The 22,058-nt window shown below is 42.2% G+C and overlaps 1 protein-coding gene and 1 long non-coding RNA gene across 6 annotated transcripts in view; both read left to right on the top strand.

The window, feature by feature from the left end:
* Positions 1–3,480: 3,480 nt before the first annotated feature.
* Positions 3,481–22,058, top strand: part of LOC108388360 (olfactory receptor 13G1-like) — a 135,166-nt gene continuing 116,588 nt past the window's right edge. For 4 of the 5 annotated variants that reach the window (XM_073221558.1, XM_073221557.1, XM_073221556.1 and 1 more), the window contains exon 1: positions 3,481–3,611. The gene's annotated coding sequence lies outside the window, so the exon portion shown is untranslated. The remainder of the gene's footprint in view (positions 3,612–22,058) is intronic. The other variant, XM_073221555.1, reaches the window with a different exon arrangement.
* The window catches only part of LOC118972708 (uncharacterized), a 350,716-nt gene continuing 332,277 nt past the window's right edge, over positions 3,620–22,058 (top strand). Inside the window, exon 1 of the long non-coding RNA XR_012125010.1 lies at positions 3,620–3,851. This is a non-coding gene — a long non-coding RNA (uncharacterized lncRNA). The remainder of the gene's footprint in view (positions 3,852–22,058) is intronic.

Here is a 22,058-nt window from a genome sequence, read left to right as displayed (position 1 = left end):
CAGAGGTTCTGAGGAAACCTCGCTAATTTAGTAAAAAAAACTAGGTCATACTTCACTACAGCAAATATCACTCCATAGGATAACTCTGCTTCAACAATAGCTTTCTACGATCCAGGCACTAATCACTTAATTAAAAATATAACAGAATTTGGTAAAACCCCAGTAAAGAGGATTGAGAATATCCTGGAATTCTTTAAAATAGAACCATTGTTGTGCTAGGTTCAATGTGTTCCTTGAAACCGAGTTCTGTGCTATGCCACCTCTCATAGGGACACTGTGATGAACAATGCCTGAGATGGCTAAGCAGGCTGCCCTTCGGGGGCTGATAAGGCAGACAGGCCCAAGACGGACTGACAAGGGTGAAGTTTTCTCTGAGTGGCAGTTTGATCACTTGGTGAACAGTGAGAGAAAACTGCTTGAAGCAGTGTCATACCACCTGGTCTGAATAACTGGGGGAAGGTTTTGGAGAATTTAGCACTTAGGACTTTGAATCCTTTGGTATATACTATTGAGTTTAAGAGCTTGACTATGCTAAACAACAAAGGTTCAAGCTAGCCAGCATAAAAACACTTAGGTGCAGTTTAAGTTGAGAGATGGCAGAGGCACTGAGCTTCCTGATGTCCCAACTCTGAAATTCCTGACAAGGGTATGTGGGCAATTTTTAAGATCCCTGAGGTAGGTTATTTTACAACTTCTCTGGCTTATGCCTGAATTGTTCAAGATTGAGACCATTAGCTCCCTGCATGTTTTCCCCATATGGTTTTTCCTTTTTTCCTAAGACTACCTGTGTAGTTCTATGACATTGTACACTTCCAGAAAGCAGAAACCACTTATGTAGCTTCTCCTGCCAAGAGTGTAGCACAGTGCCACTCAGACATGCATGCTCAATACTTTAGGGTATATGTAGACAGTGTCGTTTATTAGGAACACTCAGTCCCCACTTCTAATTGCCACACTTCAACCATCAAATAGGCATAGGGTGCTGCTCCATAGACTAAGGGTAGGTGATATGGGAATTAAACACACTTACCTTCAGCCAATGCCCAAATGGTGAGTGTCACCAGAACACCCATGTTCAGTCACAGAGAACTTTCAAATAACATGGAGCAGGGGCTACAACTATCATTTTCTGACAGGTGTTCTCTGTAGCAAGATTTTACAGGCACCTAATCCAGTAGGTCTGGGACTGGGAACCAGACTTTCTACCAAGCTCCAGGTGGAGATCATCCTCATGTGGAAAAGGCAGACTCTGAGGTTCCCCTCCCAGACTTACTGGATTAGAATCCACCTTGTAACAAGACACCCAGGTGGGAGGAGCCAAGATGGTGGCATGAGTAGGGCAGCAGAAATCTCCTCCCAAAACCATATATATTTTTGAAAATACAGCAAATACAACTATGCCTATCTGAGAGAACAGAAGATATGGTACAACAGCCAGACTACATCCACATCTGCAAGAACTCAGCATCTCATGAATGGGGTAAGATACAAAGCTGCAACCCGGCAGGACCCGAGCGCCCCCCACCCCAGCTCACCAGCAGGAGGAAAGGAGTCGGAGCAGGGAGGGAGTGGAATCCCAGGACTGCTAAATAACCAGCCCTAGTAATCTGCACTGTGAGCACAGACACATATTGGATGGTGTATTGGATAATAGAGAAATGGAAAAGTAAAATCTGTAAGCGGGTCCCCACAGCCAGCTCCTCTGGGACAAAAGAAAAGTGAGAGCTTTTCGAAAGTCTTAAAGGGACAGGGGCTTCACGGCTGGACAGAATCATCTCAGCACACTCTGCCCAGCAGGCTGGAATCCTGAGGAACTTTAGGTGCCCTAACCCTCTGGGTGGCAACACAGCTTTGAAGCCCCTCACGGCAATAAGCAGCCTGCCATTCATTCCCCCCGGCTGGCGCTACCCTGCTACAGTGGCTGAGCAGCCAGAGAGCGGCCCCGCCCACAGCAACTGCCCAGATCTCCTCCCAGCACACAGCTGCCCAGGCCAGACCCAGACACTGCGGCTGGTGCGCAGCTGCCTGGTGCAGAGGAAGCTGGGGCAAGGTGCCAAGGGGTGCAGTTCTTGCAGGAAGGCACACCTGGTGCGCCTGCCACTCCCCATAGGGCTCTGTGCTGCCCCGAGGGCTGCCCTGACCACGGTAGCTAAAGGGATTAACTCGGACGCTGCCCCCCGTGTGCAGGTAACCGACACAGGCAGCGGAGAAGGGCAAGGTGACCAGCAAGCAGGAAGGGACTTTGTTCTCCCAGCTGACACATGTGCCACCTGCCTATGACCACCTCTATCTCCATGAACAGGCAGAAGAATTTGGTCCAGTCAAGAATCACCCAGACAACCCCGAGAGAGGGCCTGGGGAGATAGATATAACCAATCTTCCTGAAAAAGAATTCAAAACAAAGGTCATAACCATGCTGATGGACCTGCAGAGAAATATGCAAGGGCTAAAGGATGAAGTCAGGAGGGAGACTACAGAAATGAAACAACCTCTGGAAAGACTTAAGAGCAGACTGGATGAGGTGCAAGAGACTGTTAATGGAATAAAAATCAGAGAAGAGGAATACAGAGAAGCTGAGGCAGAGAGAGATAAAAGGATCTCCAGGAATGAAAGAATATTAAGAGAACTGTGTGACCAATCAAAACGGAGCAATATTTGCATTATAGGGGTACCAGAAGAAGAACAGAGCAAAAGGGATAGAAAGGGTCTTTGAAGAAATAATTGCTGAAAACTTCCCCAAACTGGGGAAGGAAATAGTCTCTCAGACCATGGAGGCCCACAGATCTCCCAACACAAGGGACCCAAAGAGGACAACACCAAGACATATAATAATTAAAATGGCAAAGATCAAAGACAAGGACAGAGTATTAAATGCAGCCAGACTGAGAAAAAGATCACATACAAAGGATAACCCATCAGGCTATCATCAAACTTCTCAACAGAAACCTTACGGGCCAGAAGAGAATGGCATGATATATTTAATGCAATGAAACAGAACGGCCTTGAACTAAGAATGCTGTATCCAGCACAATTATCATTTAAATATGAAGGAGGGATTGAACAATTCCCAGACAAGCAAAAGTTGAGGAAATTTGCCTCCCACAAACGACCTCTACAAGGTATTTTAAAGGGAGTGCTCTAGATGGAAGCACTCCTAAGGCTAAATAGACGTCAGCAGAGAAAATAAAATCACACCAAAGGAAGCAGACCAACCAAATACTAACTCAGGACACCCAGGTGATTCCTATTCATATTTAGAATTTGAGGTATAAACTGATGTAGTCATTCAGCAATCGAGCCCCCCCACTCAGCCTTCTGTGCCTACCTCGCACTGGCTGGGCAGGGTAGCAACCGAACCTCCAGGGACATCAGAGTGGGTGTTTCCCAAGGCAAATTGATGATTGGCTGTCCCGGCCACGTGACCGGCCCCTGTCCTCCCATGCGAACGGATTGGCTCTCGCGGATACTGACGGACAGGGCCCGGGGCGGACCAGCGCCCTGTCGGAGGGGCGCGCGCGGAGGCGCAAAGGCATGATAGCGCGAGTGCGCGCGTGCGCGGCGGCGGGGAATTCTCCCGAGCCGTCGGAGGGAGCCGGAGTGCTTCTCCAGAGGTAAGCGCCGCCCCGGGGCGGCCTCCCTGTCGCGCGGCCACGTGCGGACTGGTCAGATAGAGAGGGCTGGGTTGGGGGAGGTCTTGGGTCTGCCAGTCACGGAGACCCGCTTTTGGGAGGATGCCGACCCGGGCTCAGCCGCCCCCCTCGGTGCCTTTGAATGTATCTCCTCATCCCCCGGAGAGGGCTCCGCCGGAGGGGATTGCCCGGAGGTGTGCTGATATCAGGCCCTCTCCCCAGGTAAACGGGGAGGGTGGTGGGGCGGGGGCGTCACAGCGCCGGACCTAGGCTGAGACCCGGGAGAAAATGGCTTTAATGCAGCAGGACCTGTCACATGTGGGTAGGAAGAGAAAAATGTAGCGTCACTTTGGCCAAGCCACAGGACTCGAACTAATCCGGCGGCGGCGAGAGAAGCCGAATTCCTCGCGCAGCTGTGCGGGAGGGGTGGGGGCATGACCGGCGGGCCGAGCCCAGATGTTTCCCGTAGAAAGCTGCCCTGGGCCTCGCCGCGAGCTGTCACCCCAAAGTTAGGCAGAAATTGAACGCTTTCATCTTGTCTAAGGAATCCAGAGGTTCGTTAAGAGATGGAAAAAAAATGTCTTAAAAGCAGCTGGGCATTGGTGGAGCAGTCTAAATGAGAGGCTACAATGAGGAATTAGAGGTACAGTGAAACTGATTGGTAAATTGTGGGGGAAATGGCTGCAGTGAACTGCAGACCCGACCATCGTATTAAGATTCTTTTCAAGATGATAGAATTTTTGTTGGGGAGTGGGGGTGGGGTGGGGTGGTGGTCTCTGTAAACCAAGTTTTTTCTGGGCTGAAGCTGTGTGTATGTGTGTGTGTGTGTGTGGTTGGTGGGGCAGGAGGGTATGTCTCCTTTAAGTCATGCTTGAAAAAGGGGCCTGTGTGTAAGGCATCCCCTGCCTCTTCCCCATTTCCCCAGATCTGCAATAGCAAGGGCGTAATGTACATCCTATAATGAAATACAGAAGTCACTTCAGTTTTCCCGTGGTAAACTAATTTGTTAGATGAATATGGTAATCTACCTGTTAAGAAATGATCCAACGAACTATCACCACAAAGATTTTACTGTATTCTGTAGTTTTACTGTAATCCGTTTAGAACGTTTTCTGGTATGAAATGGGTAAGAATCTCTACTGATTTCTCTGAAACATCTACCACACTTCAAGTCCCTTTTATTACTTTTTTCTTCTGCATACAAAGTTTTGTTTCTTTAGGAAACAGCAAAATTTTTCAAACATCTAAGAAACATCTCATGCTTGCGAAATGCCTACATTTACTAAGAAACCAATTTATTTGGCAAGTGAAAGCAAATCGAAAGGGAACTCTTATTTAAATTTGTTAGGGGGATTCAGAGCTAACAATGATCAGCTGCAACAAATGTACTTGTGGTTTTCTGAGGTGAATGAAAGTAAAAGTGGCTGCAAAGCTTTTTGGGAATATAACAAACGACCCTAGTAAAGTGAAATATGAATTGTCATCTGCTACATTGGAGCTTGAGGCGAATTAGTGGGAACAATTTAAAACTGTCATCTTATTTTTTGGTGGTATGGGAGGAAGGAATTCTGAGGGTGGGGGTAAGTGATATAGTTTGAAAACATATGTTTTTATGTTAATGTAAACTACACAAAGGGCATACGTGTTTATATTTAGCCTGTGGAAGGGAGGGCAGGGGTTTTGAAAGGTCTAGTGAGAAACACTAATTAGGTTACCCAAGGGAAAAGAGGAAGATTGGCAGTCTCAGTTCATCGTGAGGGAAGCAATGTACCTCAGTGACCTACAGGACAAGGGTTTATTTTCTGATTCAATAAAAGCCCACTAGGGTTGCTTCCAAAGTAATGAAAAAAAATCACTTCCTTTCTGTCATTTCTGTCCCCTGGGTCAGGGACAGAGAGGATGGGGATTGAATGAGAGAGATTGGAGCCCGACCTGCGTGCCAAAGCAGTAGTGTCCTTTGAGCAGGGTCTGTGTCACATTGTGTAAATATAAGAGCCTTTACATTGAGCACCTTGCCTATGACACATACTGTAAGATAGAGGGGGATACCATTGCCACAGCATTAACAAGATAGAGGGAACAAGCAGGAAATCTTCTGACAGAGAAGCACTGGGGAAAAAGAGTCAGGAAATGTTTAATTTAGTGGGGCTCTACTGTTTGCCTTTAAAGGAGCCTTCAGGAGGCATTTCCAGACCGAGCTGTCTCATTAATGGTTAACCTGGCTGGGCTTTATGTAGCTTCCAGAGCACTTGCTCTTCATGACTGAAACTCCTGTGGAGGTTACATGTCTCAGGTTGTAAGCATCAGTTATGCTTGCAGTGTGCTCTACAAGAGAAAAGCTCATAAAGACATACATCTAGGCTGCCATTCTTTCAGGTCCTTGGCTCATGTCAGCCAAAGGCTTCCAGAAAACAAGCTGTGCCCTCCCTACCGGTAGATGGCGCTGCTGTCTCTGGGAATTCCTGGAGGAGATGAACTAAGGAGCTGGCAAAACCAGCGGTGTATAACGTCTAGTCTGGAAGACTTTGAAAGGCTGTGTCAGCTCCCAAAGAGAATCTGAAAAAAAGGGGAAAAGTTCTAAAATCCAAAACTGTTTATCCAAGGTAGGAGAAATGTGTGTTGTGGGGATTGAGGAATGGTTGTGACTCTTTTGCTGGTTGTGTGTAGGGGAGAAGGCAAGAGGGTAAACCGACATCAGCATACAGCACAGGTTTTGAAAGTACTTGGTGTATGTGTTGTTGGCTATTTGAACATGAGGTTGAAATCATGTAATTGAAATTCCCAGCAATTTCGTAGTTTCTAATTCTTTGCACGTAAACCTACCCTAGACACAGATGGGGCTTTGGAGTGTTAAGTATGACTTTTAAACCTGATCAATATCCAATAATTACATGCTCTGAAGATAGTGGTGAGAGTATTAAAGAAAATAATGCTAGTTAAGTAATTACTATACTTTAGGGCTGTCCACAGAAGGTAGCTCGAAGTTATTCTTAATCAGTTCTTCTAAAAATGGAAAATTCCTAAACAAGTATATTGAGATTTTCTTAGCTAATGCTGTCCTTTCAAGATTGTATTAATCCAAATCTTGAACTTTGGTTTCTTGATCTTATTAGCTAGGGTTCATTCATCCATTCCCTTCTTTTGAAATAGCTGTTCTCTGTTACTGACTGTTGTTTTGAGGGAGATTTTGTAGCCATGATATTTGAGGGAGGTGGGTGCTGTTTCCAGTGAGATTATAGTGTATGTGCGGGCCTCAAGTTTTGACTGCTGCAGGCAGAGGATGTTGCCTCTGGGTGTCATTACCCCAGGTCACCTGCTTCCTCACGCAGTTCCCATCTCATGGCTCAGCTTATTTGAGGTTTATTTCTGTCTCCCTTCAAGTGAACTGATGAGCTAGCTTTTACTACTGAGAATCTTTACTGTGGAGAATCTTAAAATCCTGCTGGTGCTAGATGGCAGTAGTCACAATAGCCCATTAACATTGCCTCTTTATGTGACCTCAAGAGAAGCTCTTTGCCTTTCTTGCTGAACCTCAGTTTTCTAGCCTGGCCCTGGAATTGCTGAGGTAGTACCTGTCTCTTACGATCCCTTCCAACTCTAAAATTCTATAACTAGGTGATTCTCATAAGGTATTTCTAAAGCCTCTGAAAAGGTCTCATCAGAAGGTATTTTCTAACTGTAATCCTAGGGCAAAAAGAAATCTCAATAATATTTTTTCCCAGAGAAATGATTGTGCATTGTCTTAGAATTCTAGTAATTGAGAGTTGGAAAAAACCCTAGAGGTGGTTTAACTCATTCTTTTTATTTTATAGACAGGGAGTTTCAATTCAGAGCTAAGCTTCTTGACCAAGCCAACAGAGCTAGTTAGTGGCAGAGACCTAGTTAGAGAACCAGGACTTACTCCTGGACTCCTCTTAATCTCTTCTTCTCCACTGCTGCCTTTCTTCACCTGCCATCCAGACGCAGAAGTTGCTGTGTCTACAGGGCTGGAGTGAAGAAAATTCTCTGATTAATTTCTTAATGTAGGACTATAAAGCCACAGCATGAATAGCATTGAGTTTGGGCAGAAAGTCAAGGTCAAGCTTCTTTTTGCATTCTTTTCTTCACTGACTAGATCCTGAGCAGGTTTCGAGTTGCTGCCTGATCAGATGTTCTTTAATTAGGTCCATAGAACTCTGAGGGCTGTGTGAATAGAAGAGTATTTCCATGTATACATCCTTTATAATATTACAAATTTTATCTTATACATTCAATACATTCGACTGCCAAACAGGTCCGTGACACAAAAATAGGGTAAAAAATCTAGAATCTAGAGGAGGTTGTAGACAACTGCCAGGGTGGGAGAATTTTTGAGGATCTAAAGACACTATGGTGGAAGAGGATTATGGGATGGAGTATAGAAATAAACGTATAGATGTTCTTAGAACATTTACCTTTATTAAACTGCTTAAAGTCTTTCACTAAATGAAGATGCTAATAGCGTTTTGCCCATCTTAAATTAATAATGGATATGCAAGTATTAATTTCCAGATATCATTCCACGTTCAGTAAGTACTCCCTCCAACTCTTGCAAGAGTATAAAATAAAAATAAGTTAAACCGTATCTAGGGTTTTTTCCAACTCTCAGATACTTTCAAAGTCACATTGGGTTATTGGAGATAACATTCATCCTAAGAGGCTCCCTTCTCCAATCTCACAGATTTCCAGATAGTCAGTGCATTTCTGACTTAGGACTTGGAGTTTTTGACTCCTGTCTACTTCTTCTGAAGTCCTCTGTTTCACATTCTGTAAGCTTCTAGGACTCACCATGATCTCAGAGACGCAAAATAATTTACACGTCAGAGATAAAAAAAGTTAAGGTTCCTTTATTTGTCCCCAGGATTTACCACAGAAACTGCTGCTCATCCTTCTCTGCTAATTATTTTATTTCCCTTTTGAGTTTGAAACCCCTAATTCTCTTGTTAAAATTGTTCCAAAATAGGAGTGCCTCACAGTTATATATATTGAAAATAAAGATTCTTGTTTTTGCTGGAAAGTATACAAAAGTTATTTTGTATTCAGGTCATGTTTTGAACATGTGAGCCATAACTTTGGTTGAGGTCACTACATTTTTTCAGAATATCTGCTTGAAAATCTCATGGTGATCTGTGACACCTTGCCTATCTTTGGTAATATGGTCACCTAAGCTAGTGAATGCCACCTTCTGGTACCTTTTTTAGTAAATGGATCATAGTAAGTAGTCTTGGTTTATCAGAAGAATAAAGATTATCCTTCTTCAGGAAGCTGTCAGTTGAATTTATGTAATAACAGAAAAAGTCAAATTTCTACATTCTAATCCCAGCACCCTACTGAGTTATTGTGAGATTTGAGGGACATCATTGACTTCCCTGAGTCTGTTTCCCTGTCTGGAACATAAGAGAATAGAGACCGCTTAAATTCTTTCCATTTCCAACTCCCTCCAAACTCCCTTGACTCTATGAAATCCTGTCTGGCACCTGGCCAAAACATAACCTAAAACCTTACACTGGACTCCTCAGTCTTTTCTTCACCACTGCTGCCTTTCTTCACCTGCCATCCAGATGCAGTTGGTTAGTTGGAAATGCACGTATGGTCAGATAAAGTCAGTGCTGGAGTCATTCTTTGTATCTGCAAGTTACTTTGTGGTTTACTACAATATTCTCTAATTCCTTCTCTCTTTTTTTCTTAAGGTGTGGTCAGAGAATAGCAGTATTAGTATCATCTGGGAGCTTGTTAAAAATGCAGAATCTCAGGCCTCAGGACCTACTGGATTGAAATTTGCATTTTGTCAAGATGCCCAGATGCTATGCATGCATATTAAAGTCTGAGAAGTGCTGCTGTGTCTCATTTGGAGTCTCATGACCCTGTTAGGGATGCAGAGCACTTTACAGCTAAGGAACCCAGGTGACCAAGACGTAGTTGTTATACAACTAAGCCGAGGTTACTGTGCCAGTGTCTCACTCGGGACTCCATGCTGTAAACCTAATGCTGTCATATTGGTTGGGCTGGAGCCAGCTTTGTATGATGATAACAGCTAGGTGCCAGGCAGCCCATGGGCTTCAGTGTGGCTGTATGATGGAGTTCTAGCCAACTGAATGTGAGTGGAAGTGGGAAAGTGTGTGATCCACTTCAAGGAAAAAACCATGGAAACAGAATGTCCGTGTGAGTTCCTCCATGCTGTTTTCCACTCCGAGCTTGCTGGAATGGAGAAGATGCCTAGGGCCGCCTGGAAACTGTTCTAAGGATAATAGGACTTTGTCAGCTGGTGTGCCTGGGTCACTGAATCAGGGAGGACCTGACTGACCTCTTCACTGTTCAGTGTGGATACAGGAACCAGAAATAAACTTGTATTGAACTTGAGCCACTATATGTGTTTGTGTTTGTGTTGAGCACTTAGTCTACTGTCACAGATTCTCTTGAGCTGTGGCTTGGGACTTGAAGTTGTGGACATTTGGCCTAATGCATTCACTCATTTCTCATCTTTGGCAGTAATGTCTTTCTTTGTCTCTTTTTACTTTCTTTATTTTCACATCTATTTTGTCTGATACAAGTACTGCAACTTCTGCTTTTTTCTCCCTATTAGTTGCATGAAATATATTTTTCCATTCCTTTACTTCCAATCAGTGTATGTCTTTGGGTTTGAAGTAAGTCTCTTCTAGGCAGTATATAGACGGGTCTTGTTATTTTTATCCATTCAGTGACTCTATGTCTTTTGATTGGTGCATTCAGACCATTTATATTTAGGGTGATTATCCATAGGTATGTACTTATTGCCATTGCATACTTTATATTCGTGGTTACCACAGGTTCAAGGGTAACTTATTTGCTATCTAGCAGACTAACTTAAGTCACTTAGTATGGTATTACAAACACAACCTTAATGTTCTTTTTTTTTCTTCTTCTCCATTCTTTATGTATTAGGTGTCATATTCTGTACTCTTTGTCTATCCCTTTACTGGCTTTTGCATTAGTTGATTTGATTTTGTGTTTGCTTAGTAATTAATTGGTCTACTTTATTTGCTGTGGTTTTATTTCCTCTGGTGACAGCTATTTAGCCTTAGGAACACTTCCATCTATAGCAGGCTCTCAAAAATCCACTGTAGAGATGGTTTGTTTGAAGTGAATTCTCTCAGCTTTTGCTTATCTGGAAATTGTTTAATTCCTCCTTCAAATTTAAGTGATAACCTTGCTGGGTAGAGTATTCTTGGTTCGAGGCCCTTCTGCTTCTTTGCATTAAATACATCATGCCCCTCCCTTCTGGCCTGTAAGGTTTCTGCTGAGAAGTCTGATGGTAGCCTGATGGGTTTTTCTTTGTATGTGATCTTTTTTCTCTCTCTGGCTGCTTTTAATAGTCTGTCCTATACTTGATCTTTGCCATTTTAATTATGTCTTGGTGTTGTCATCCTTGCTTCCCCTGTATTGGGAGATCTGTCCACCTCCATGGTGTGAGAGAATATCTCCTTCCCCAGATTGGGGAAGTTTTGAGCAATTATCTCCTCAAAGATACTTCTACCCTTTTTTTCTCTATTCTTCTTCTGGTACCCCTGTAATGCAAATATTGTTCCATTTGGATTGGTCCAACACTTCTCTAAATATTCTTTCATTCCTAGAGATCCTTTTTTCTCCTGTGCCTCAGCTTCTTTGTATTCCTGTTCTCTAATTTCTATTTCATTTACTGTCTCCTGTACTTCATCTAATCTGTTTTTAAATCCCTCCATTGTATGTTTCATTTCAGATAACTGTATTTTTCAAAGTTTGTATCTTATCTCATTCTTGAATTCATCTGAGAGTTCTTGAGTATTTTTCTGTAGCTCCAGGAGCCTGTTTCTGATTTTTATTTTGAAATCTCTTTCAGAAAGATTGATGAGTTCAGTTTCACTTGACTCTTTTTCTTGTGTTTGTGGGCTTTTGGTTTGAACCAGGTTCCTTTGACATTTCATATTTTTATATGGCACCCTCTAGTGCCCAGGAGCTCTAATCTCTGGAGCTGCTTGGCCCCTGGAGTGATGGTTGGGTCCACGTGAGTGACACTGGTTCCGTTTGGGAGGAAAGAGCTCTTTCCTGCTTTCCAGCTAGAGGACCTGCCTCCACTGCCAGGGCCAGTGGGCCAAGTGCCCAGGGAGAAGCCTCTATGCTATGCACTTGAAGCTCCCATAGACGCGGCCTCCCTCTGGCTGGCCTGACACAATGGTGGGGGAAGCCAGTTTGTGAGCCAGTGCTGACTGGGAGGAAGGAGCAGAAGGCTGCATGTCATGGTGGGGGTCCTTGTAGCTGTGTTGCCAGCTATGGGGATGGAGCACCTGAAGCTCCTGAAAGTTCCCAACCTGCTGGGCAGAGTGTGCCTGGACAATTTGGTCCACCTGTCTTCTCTCCTGAGCTGCTAGTTCTGTGCAATCCTTGCCCCTTTAGCAGCCCTCTCACTGTTGGGTAGTCTCTCTCACTGTTGGGTAGTCTCTCAGACTGCCCACCTTTCCTTTGTCCCAGAGCAGCTAGTTGTAGATACCTGTTTTCCACAAGTGGCTGGAATCTCAGTCTCTCTAAGTCTTCCACCTATCTGCACTTTCCCACCCAGTAATCTCCAGAGCACTATTCAATGTAGGTTCATTCTTCCAGAGCAGATTTCCAGTGATGGGTGTTCAGCAATCCTAGGCCTCCACTCCCTCCCTGTTCCGTTTCTCTTTCTCCTTCCAGTGAGCTGTGGTGGGCAAAGGGCTTGGATCCCTCTGGATCATAGCTTTGGTATTTTACCCTTTTCCTTGGGATCTATTGTTTTCCCCATGTGTATGCAGTCTGGCACAGCCTTCTTTCCTGTTGCTCTTTCAGGATTAGTTGTATTTGCTGTATTTTCATACTACATGTGGTTTTGGGCAGAGGAGGTTTCTCACTTCTCAATGCCACCATCTTTAAGCCAATGGTATGTCTTTTTAATACAAAGTTTTCCAGGGCCCTACCAACAGGCTTTTCATTCCGAACATCATTTAATAAAATGCAACATAACATTAACAGGATTGCTTGGACAGACCCTTGGAGTTCATTTAAGCAGACTGCCCTGTGTATATTCTCAAGTATTACATGTTCAGCATGAATAAATCTGCCAGTGTTCTTAAACAATGGGGATGCTCTCCTGGCAGCTCTGCCCTTCTCAACTATGGAGCTTAAAGCATGTCAGTGTTTCCTTCTTTACACTATTTCAGTTATGGGTCTCCACCTCTTCTTCAAATGATTTCAGCCATATGTTAGAGCTATACATTTTGGTTTCATAAAACCTAATTCCTACTGCCCCTTCTCAGTTTTTTTTCCCTTTTTGCCAGTTTTGTTATTGTCTCAAACACAAAATAATTTAAAATATTTTCTACCCAAGGTAAGAATATTGTAAGTGCTTGCATTTTGTTTTTGTTGGATTTATTTTTTTTGTTTGCATGGGCTATAATTGGATATAAATGTGATTCTCATTGAATTAATTTTCTCTGTTTTTTTTTGTTCCTGAGTTTATTGATGAGAGACTTAAGTAGAACTGTATGAATTCTGCATTTTTTGGTTATTCATGTGTTCCTAACTGTACCCTTACCAGTTATCTACATTTTATGGTTTAGTCTTTTTTTACCTCAGACATTTTTACCTAAAATATCATGGGAATATTTGGTGTGTGAAAGGATCCATTGCAATGTATTGTTGTTCCCAGATTCCTCTTTTGGATAGGATCCTGGCCATAGGAACTTCAATTTTCCCCACACCTCTTTTGGAGAACAGTTAGGATACATTTTTTTTCTGTTGTTCGTAATCAGAAAGGTTATCTAGAGTAACTGCTATGAGTAGAGATGTTTTACAGGCAGGCAACCGGAGCTGCCCGGCCTTTGTATTCCATGAACATGATGGCAGGAGTGCCCGCATTTGAGTCATGGAAAAGAAAGGGAGGTGGTAACAAACTATGACACTGCTTTGCACTAAGCTCCCTGTTCATCCTTCTGAAGGGTGTGGCGGGGAAGACACCAGGGCCTCAGACATGTATCTGTCCTTCCTCACAGAAACATTCATAGTTGGAGGAAGCAAGAAATACAGCTTCTGAGTGAGTTAGATTTTTTTTAAACTATGGATTTTGAATTTTTTTATTTTAAAATTATGGGCACCAAGATAAGAAAAGCAAATGGAAAGAGAGATATGCAGATGCTCAAATATATGGCTCTTATGTTGACTTGTGTTAGTCAGATATCCTACTTCACCTTCATGTTCAAATAAAGCTCTCAATTTCCTTCCCTGTGGGCTCATCAGAGCTCTACCCCTGGGAGCTCTTCCTGTTCCCTCAGAACTCAGGAAGAATTGCTGATGGGTTTGAGCCCTGCCAAGGAAGCTCCTCGGACTGTTTGCTCTTAAGGAAGGAAGAAGGTCTTGTATCAGGCTCTTTTTCAAGTCACCCCTTGATCTACTGTCAGAATTACTGCCTAGTCAGACATGTCTTTTTTGCCAAATTGGGTCAGCCTGGGGTTCCCTTCCAGGCTTTTGTCTGGTTGCAAGGCAGGTAGCTAAGTGTAGTAGCTACTCTCTTATGCCTATCAGCCCTCTTCCCAGGGTAGAAGTGATGGGGGAGGAATGCACCCAAGGGGGCAAGAGGCCCAAAGAGAAGAGACAAAGAGGTGCCAATGGTCAAGCCGTGTTTCACAGATCTGCTCCAGGTCTCCCTGTTCACCTGGCGTTGCTGCTTTGGGTGTTACAGTTTGAGGCCACACTTTTTGGACTGGGAGACCTTGTTATGGGAATTTTTTCCCTCAGTTACTTGTCACCACAATTAGATGGGCCATGCCATCTACCTCTCTTGCATTCTTTGTGTTGCCTGTACTATGGGAGGCACATGGCAGGAGTTGAGAAGAGCCTGCAGTCATAGGAATATGAACCCCACTTTTGACTTAGGGGCTTTCTTTCCCCTTCACTACCAGGAGATGGAAGAAGCCTAAGTTCTTTTCCATTAGGTACCACTAACATTGGCTGTGTGGCTGCAGACGAGTGAATACCTCTTTGTGTAGTATACTCCTAACTGAGCATCATCCCAGTTCGTCCTACTCAGATTACTTCCTGTCTTTTGAGTTCTCCATCACACTGGTGAAGTCATTGTTTTCCTTAAATTTGTTCTATTCTAATCTTTTGTCCTAGTTGTTTAATGCAATTTTTTTCCTAACCAGATCCATTTCTTTGAAGGTCAGGGATAGGACCTAGTTCTCATATATCCTTGGCTACCCTTTTTCTCCCTGTAGACCAAGCAGAAGACCCCAGTCAAATTTGGTGATCCATAAATACTTTAAGCTAATTGAACATGAACATTTATAAATTCAAGGGGAAGAAATGCTCTTAATACATTAACATCTAAGTGTACCCTAGAGGTCATCTGGTTTTCCAACTAATTTTGTGATCATTAATTTACTGATTTTATTATTTCTTATTATTATCTCACTCACTTCTGTGCCAGGTACTGTGTAAGGCGCAGGGTATCTGAGGTGAGAACAGACATGGAACGTACTATCACGGGGAGAGGATAGACTTCAGACAAACCATTAAAAGTCTGATGATAGCTAGAGGTACCGAGAGGTCATCTGGTTTACCAACTAATTTTGTAATCATTAATTTACTGATTTTATTATTTCTTATTATTATCTCACTCACTTCTGTGCCAGGTACTGTGTAAGGCGCAGGGTATCTGAGGTGAGAACAGACATGGAACGTACTATCACGGGGAGAGGATAGACTTCAGACAAACCATTAAAAGTCTGATGATAGCTAGAGGTACCGAGAGCTACAGAAGCCCATGATGGGGAGCTGCCATAGGGCCCTAGGAAGCTAGTGATGTTTCAGTGTTTATCTGAGGTTTATCAGCCCAGAGCAGGGAAGTGACTTGCCCATGGCTGGTCAGTAGCTCGGGAATAGCAGAGCTTAGTCTGTAACCCAGAATTACTACCCTGCCCTGGAATGAATTTTGTGAGAATGCTGTGAAAATACTCATTGCTAAAGTATTGTGATTTTGAATTTCTTTGGGTCCCATGGCTTAGCTTTATGTGAATAGCTTACATTTTGATAATGTACTTCTTACATTTTGATAATGAGAACACCTTATATATGTTTTTCTTGCTTGATGTTTATAAAGCAGTATACAGTGGTTTTGTGCCTTTTCTCCTTGTAGTTATTGGTTCCCTTGTTAGATCTCTGTACTGTGATCATTTATGTGTTTTATAACTTTTGAGTTTTTTCAATTCCCCTAACTCATTGGAGTCATATTTGAAGCCTTGTCTTATAGAGTGTTGAAATTTATAGAAATTGAGAGTGGACAAAAGATGAGTGATGAGCAAGTAATAACTGTAATTAAAAATTTGTAGTTTCAGAATAAACTTCAGAGGTTCTCTGAAATGAGCCCAGAAGGTAGAATGGAAAGAGATCCTGTTGTATTCAAACCTCTTTACATATGTGGGCCTAGCCAGAGATTCCAAGGCAAAAACTAAAGAGAACTTCACTTTACAGGTTTATGTACAAATTATTCATGGAGTATGCATGGGAAGAGGAGCAAAGCAGTGGGGGTGGAATCCTTGAGAAGGGAGATACTGGAAGGGAGCCCGCTTAACCTGTAGATATAGTGGGTGTTCTGCATCGTGCTTGCACACATAGTCCTATGATAGAGACATGTTTTATCATTCTACATTAGTTTGCAGAGAACTTCTTCTTTTTTTACATTTACAGAAAATGTGACTGAACAAGATCAAACATGTAGTTAATGAATTCTCTATGAAATTGTCTGCAGAGTTTTTATACTTAAGGGTATTTTTCTGGATGATAGTGGTATTGTCAGATATCAACGGGGTTTCTAATAACAGGAAAGTTAAGAATAATGATACTAGCAGAAAAAACTGATGATTTTTAAAAGTTTGAAATGATGGAATCTTTTCATATATATCATGAAAATCAAACTAAAAAAATTGCTAAGTTTTAAAATTAAAAACCTCTATGATGAAAATCACTGTAAACAAGATTCAAAGATGTGATTGAAACATTCATAGAGCATGTTCATGCCAATATCCCTAACATGCAAGTAGAAAAACATTGGCAGCGAGTATAAAGTTGCGTATACTGTCATTGGCAAGAGTGGGGACCTCTGGAGCAATACTCTAGTTGGTTAGGTTTATGTTATTATAACCTTTCAAATTCTAGAATCTGTCTAGAGAGAACAATTGCACAGCTGTTACAAGATGCATGCATACAGATTCCCAATGCAGTTTTGTGTTTGGGAAGAAAAAACTAGAAATAAACTAAATATCCATTAGTATGAGACTTGTTATTATATAATGGTAAATGTCTATTGTGGAATGCTATAGAGCCATTAAAAAGGATATGGCAGGGTTGTTTTTTTTATGGGAGGATATCCGTAATAGCAAGTTAAAACAATTCTGATCACAGACCAACATAAATAATATGAGCCCATTTATATAAATGGTTCATAAATATATGCATGTATGTGAACACACAAAGAATATTCAATAAAACCCTAGCAGTGTTTTTTTCCAAGTGATTTTTATTTTTGTCTTGGTATTCTGCTGTGTAGTTTAATTGTTTGTACAATGAACACATCTCATTCTTAAAAATCATAACAATATTTAAAACCTATTTGGCCTGACTGATCAAGGGTTTGCAGCATCATCTAAATAAAGCAGCACATTAAATGAATGGAAGGACTGGCTCTTTTTTCATAGAGCATCTATGAAGTTCAATTGTATATATACTATGACAGTAGGTGATAGTAAAGAAAAGTGTCCTTGTTTCCTTGGAGCTTAAAGTCTAGAATAATTCCAAGGCAATAGGGTATCAAGTAGGTGTGCAGTTCTGTGGTGTGGAATATGTAAGTGCCTGCCTAGGTAAGCTTTTATGACAGCACATGTAGTCAAATTTATCATTTTACCTTGAATATTTACCCAAATATGAAAGGAAAATTAATGAGTGCTCCACATTGAAGGAGGTATTTTGGCACACTTTTATAGGCCTCCAGAACCATTTAACTGAGTGTTGCTTATTTTTCAAAGGAACTAGTAATTTCCTTCATTGGCTATTCACTGGGTATCCTAAACACCTGCAATTTAAATCAGGTAGCATGCACACTGAGTGTTCTCCATGGCAGGGCTGGGAAGTCAGAATGCATTTTATAGGAGAAAAGGTCACTTAGCAAATGAAATTAGTGCTTTGTCATTCCTTAATCTGGTTTTCTTTTTCTAATATGGATGTTTTCCTCTAGTATCATCATAACATTCTTTGACATTGAGAAATTGTACCCTGTTGACCCAGTGCACAAAAAGCATCCATAAAACCTTTTGAGAGTTTTTGATAATTTTATTCTCCATTAAAAATGCCCTAAAATTTTTGGACCCAAAGAATAAAACCATCTGCCTGCAGCTAATGGACGTTCTTTTGGGCCAGAGGGAAAGGAGCCCCTTTTCTAATGATTCAGGGTAAGCTAGAAGGAATTTGGCTAGTGAGCTTGAATCTCTAATGTACTCTGTCACCTATTTTCCATTTTCAGTTTTATCATAAGAAATTTGTGCTAAGGGGAATCTTTAGAAACATTCTTATTCAGGACACAGGTACCAACTTAGAAACTTTAAGTACATTTCATTTAAAATTTACTTACACAGAATTGAATTTGCTTCAGTCTAAAATCTGGTGACATTATTTAATGTCAGTTCATTTTTACAAAACCTTTTCAAACTCCTGTGGATTCTGGAGAGAATGGGAGGAGAAAAATTGCAAACAATAAATTTGGAAGACTTTTGCCATTTGCCTGGGGAATGTGAAAGGCTCACTGAGGCCACGGATTTAAAGTGAGAGTGTTCGGTGGCCCTGTGTGTTATTCCTCCCTCTGGACCTCTGTGTGCGTTGAGTGGAGTAATGAACTTAACCGGGCGGTAGATTTGCCAAGTGAGCAGGTCCACACGAGAATGGGATGTACTCCCTCCCCACTTGGGAAGGCAGAAGTTCTGGCAGTTGAACAAGGGATTCAGCTGGTTAAGGAGGTGAGACCAGCCCTGAGGAGGCTAAGGGACAGTGAAAAGTGGTCTCCCTGAGGTTCCTGAAGTTGGGGCACCAGAGGCAGAGAACTGACAGGGAGGAGGTGTGGTGGTTGGAGAGTAACATGAAGGAATTATTTAAGACCTGGTGTGTGTGACCTTGGAGTTATGGTTGAGGACCAGGACTCGGGAGGGTCAGCTCTGTGAATACTGAATTCACTTAGAATTATGGCCACAGCAGTGGAGAGTGGCAGGGAGCCAGGAACCCAGATCTTTTCAGAATGAGAGAGGGTAGTAGTCTGATTTTGTGTGACTCAAAGCTCAGAAGTTTTATAGAAAGGGAAGGGAAAGACAATGGTGTAGATGTGGTAAAAAGAAGAAATAAGGTCACCCACACCACCTGTAGCCCTGTGTTTCAAGGAATTGTGGTGAGAAAACAGCCACCACTTGAGAGGGTTGGGGTGTGAGGAGGAGTGTCCTCAGGGAACAGCCGGTTACAGTTAGAGTAGGAAGATGGAGGGAGATACGGAGAGGGGGCCAAGGATACAGAGGATTTTTGCTGAAGGCTGCCTGTGAGTTCCAGAAGGCACATAAAAAGGGCTTTGGATGATGGAGACCATAGAGCCACAAAAGTTGGAGGACTGAGAAGTGACCTGGTCTTCTCACTGTGTCTGTTGTTAATAGGGATAAAAGATGGGAAGTTAGTCTTGATGGTCCCAATGCTATGAGCACAGGGAGTGGGATGGGAAGCAGGCAGTGTGGATATTGGGTTCTAGGTCTGCAGAGTCCTGCTGAGGGGTGGTCTTATACCAAGCACATAGGTTGTCCCAGCCAGAGGAGGGGCTGTCCTAATTCCACTGAAGGTGTGAGAAGTGGAGATCTTGGAGGTTTTCCTGCTTTTGTTCAACTTTGTGAATCACTTCACATATTTCACCATGTGGACCGCATCCCTTTGTGGCATATTTCTGCAGATTCCTTTGTGGCTGAAGAAGATCCCTCCTTCATTTCTTGCTTCTTTCCTTCCTGTGTATGCATCTGTGTTGCTTGAGTGCGGACAGATGAAAGCTGCACTGTGTGCCAGTCTGAGGGCGGAGCACCTGCGGTGTGCCCTTAGGGCTCTGCTCAACTAAGCTACTCTCTGCAGGAAGGCATTTGGTCTAAAACCAGGGGACACTTCTACCAACCTAAAAGGCATTCAGTTTACCTTTTAGGCAACCTCAAAGGGGTTCCATAGCATAAACCAAAAGAAACTAAATGTATGAACTGACCTTTAAGTGATCTATTCTGGGGAAATTAATTTGTTATGTTAACTGCGAGCACTGTATTTAAAATTCAAAATGAACTCCTTGCTAAGTCCTTACTGTTTCCCTATGGATAGATGATGGCATCTTTATTCTCTATGTCATAGACTGTTGAGCCCTAAACCACTTGTATAAAGAGATCCAAGAAAGGTTTGCTGAAAGGACCTTCTGATTCTAACTCCTCTGTCTGGAATCTTGCTACCTTTACCAGAACATCACACAGAGATGTCATTTCATGAAACATTTGAGTTTTAACATTTTACTACACTGTGTGTAAGGGGACTTTTCTGACAGGAATCATAATTTTTAAAACAAAGGGAACAAATGTGAATAGAAAGGTTGGCTAGAGAAGGAAACCTTTTTCCTTATGGAAAATTACAGCATGTGGTAGAGGTTTCAGAGATTGGACTAAAGCAGGGGAAGATGGCACGGATGAAATTGTGGCTTTAAAGGTACACTTTCATTCCTTACAAAGGAATATATTCTACAGATAACGTACACAGTATGTAAATAATAAACAGTGACTTACCGGCATTTTATTTCTGTTTTTTTTCTGTTGGTGTTGTTATCATTAATCTACAATTACATGAAGAACATTATGTTTAATAGGGTCTCCTCTTCACCAAGTCCCCCTCTTCAAACCCCATTACAATCTCTGTCCATCAGCATAGTAAGACGTTGTAGAGTCACTACTTGTCTTCTCTGTGTTGCACAGCCCTCCCCATTCCTCCCCCCTCATGTTATACATGCTAATCGTAATACCCTCTTTCTTCTTCCCTGCCCTTATCCCTCCTTTCCCTCCCATTCTCCCCAGTCCCTTTCCCTTTGGTAACTGTTAGTCCATTCTTGGGTTCTGTGATTCTGCTGCTGTTTTGTTCCTTCAGTTTTTCTTTATTCTTATACTCCACATATGAGTGAAATCATTTGGTATTTGTCTTTCTCCACTTGGCTTATTTCACTGAGCATAATACCCTCTAGCTCCATCCATGTTGTTGCAAATGGTAGGATTTGTTTTCTTCTTATGGCTGAATAATATTCCATTGTGTATATATACCACATCTTCTTTATCCATTCTTCTACTGATGGACACTTAGGTTGCTTCCATTTCTTGGCTATTGTAAAAAGTGCTGCGATAAACATAGGGGTGCATCTGTCTTTTTCAAACTGGGCTGATGCATTCTTAGGGTAAATTTCTAGAAGTGGAATTCCTGGGTCGAATGGTATGTCTATTTTGAGGATTTTGAGGAACCTCCATACTGCTTTCCACAGTGGTTGTACTAATTTACATTCCCACCAGCAATGTAGGAGAGTTCCCCTTTCTCCACAACCTCACCAACATTTGTTGTTGTTTTTGGATGTTGATAGCCATCCTTACTGGTGTGAGGTGATACCTCATTGTGGTTTTAATTTGCATTTCTCTGATAACTAGCGATGTGGAGCATCTTTTCATGTGTCTGTTGGCCATCTGAATTTCTTCTTTGGAGAACTGTCTACTAATGTCCTCTGCCCATTTTTTAATTGGATTATTTGCATTTTGTTTGTTGAGGCATGTGAGCTCTTTATATATTTTGGATCTCAAGCCTTTATCAGATCTGTCATTTACAAATATATTCTCCCATACTGTAGGGTGCCTTTTTGTTCTATTGATGGTGTCCTTTGCTGTACAGAAGCTTTTCAGCTTGATGTAGTCCCACTTGTTCATTTTTGCTTTTGTTTCCTTGCCCAGGGAGATATGTTCATGAAGAAGTCAGTCATTTTTATGTCCAAGAGATTTTTGCCTATGTTTTTTTCTAAGAGTATTATGGTTTCATGACTTACATTCAGGTCTTTGATCGATTTCGAATTTACTTTTGTTTATGGGGTTAGACAGTGATCCAGTTTCATTCTCTTATATGTAGCTGTCCAGGTTTGCCAGCACCATCTGCTGAAGAGACTGTCATTTCCCCATTGTATGTCTATGGCTCCTTTATCGTATATTACTTAACCATATATGTTTCGTTAATGTCTGGAGTCTCTATTCTGTTCCACTGGTCTGTGGTTCTGTTCTTGCGCCTGTACCAAGTTGTCTTGATTACAGTGGC

The sequence above is a fragment of the Manis javanica genome, chromosome 14, assembly GCF_040802235.1.
Source record: "Manis javanica isolate MJ-LG chromosome 14, MJ_LKY, whole genome shotgun sequence".
Lineage (NCBI taxonomy): Eukaryota > Metazoa > Chordata > Mammalia > Pholidota > Manidae > Manis > Manis javanica.
This window is presented reverse-complemented; position numbering and strand designations above follow the sequence as displayed.